Source organism: Neltuma alba, unplaced genomic scaffold, assembly GCF_004799145.2.
Source record: "Neltuma alba isolate B1F8T4 unplaced genomic scaffold, ASM479914v2 tig00010580_pilon, whole genome shotgun sequence".
NCBI classification, from domain to species: domain Eukaryota; kingdom Viridiplantae; phylum Streptophyta; class Magnoliopsida; order Fabales; family Fabaceae; genus Neltuma; species Neltuma alba.
This window is the reverse complement of record NW_021635445.1, coordinates 526,468-527,500: the sequence shown is the minus strand read 5'-3', so window position 1 is coordinate 527,500 and position 1,033 is coordinate 526,468.

The following is a 1,033-nucleotide window of genomic DNA, read 5'->3' as shown; positions in this document are numbered from 1 at the left end:
TTACATGAACCATCAAAGAAAGTTCTACCACTGCTTAGAAATTTCCAGGGGGAAAACCCTGTCTTATGTGACTGCGTGTGCTTGTTAGATTGCTTGGGGTTCTATGTTGGTCCCACTCTTTGTCACCTTAGGAAAATGGACTTATCGGCTGTGTTTCTGGGCCCTATGATGGACCTTTATATGGAAGAGGGCTTTGAATTCTTTTTCCCGTGGCACATTTAGTTCGGGTTGATGCTTTCTTTTCCCGGTATAACTGGGCTCGAAAATTCGCAGCATTTCGGCCTGACTCATCATAAGTTGGAGTGATGAATCCTGGCTCTCAAACCCGAGCCTTGTAACAATTTTTAATTAAAAATAATTACGTCCTTCCTCAATATTACATCTAAGTCAAGCAGAGAGTTTTATCGGTTACAGTTGCCCGGCTCCAAAAAACTGGTTCTCACCCGAGGAAGTGCAGAGTTGGTCAAGTGCTCTCTCTCTTCTGTGCTGTGCTGTGTCCTCTCTCTTCCTTGAAACTAGAACAAAGATAGTTTCACTTCGAACGAAAGGACGAAGGGTGAAAATCCTGCCTTGCTTGCTTGCCTGAGCTAATTGAACTAGCTCTTGAACGGGTCGCCCGAGAGTCACTCCAAAAGTGAAAGAAAACCAGAAGCCGAGGCGGACCCTCTCATGTACAACGGAATGGTTGGATTGTAAATCCCATTTATATGGATCGGCGAAGAACAGGTGGGGGCGGGAAAGCCCGATTTTATTTAGTCAAAGATGTCTTATCGTGGACTGGACTACAAGGAAAATAACGAACTAAAACAAAGCAGATTTTATTCATTACTAGCACTAGAAGCATTTTTTTACATGGGATGGGAGTAGATCCAATGGGAAGCTTACACACATAGACCAGCCAAACAACTAAACACAACATTACAACAAAGTTAACAAACAAACAACATATTAAGTTAAAAGAAAGGGAAGACCATACATTAAAACACACTACTTTGCGTCTACAGACACTTATTTATCGTTTTAATAAATAAAG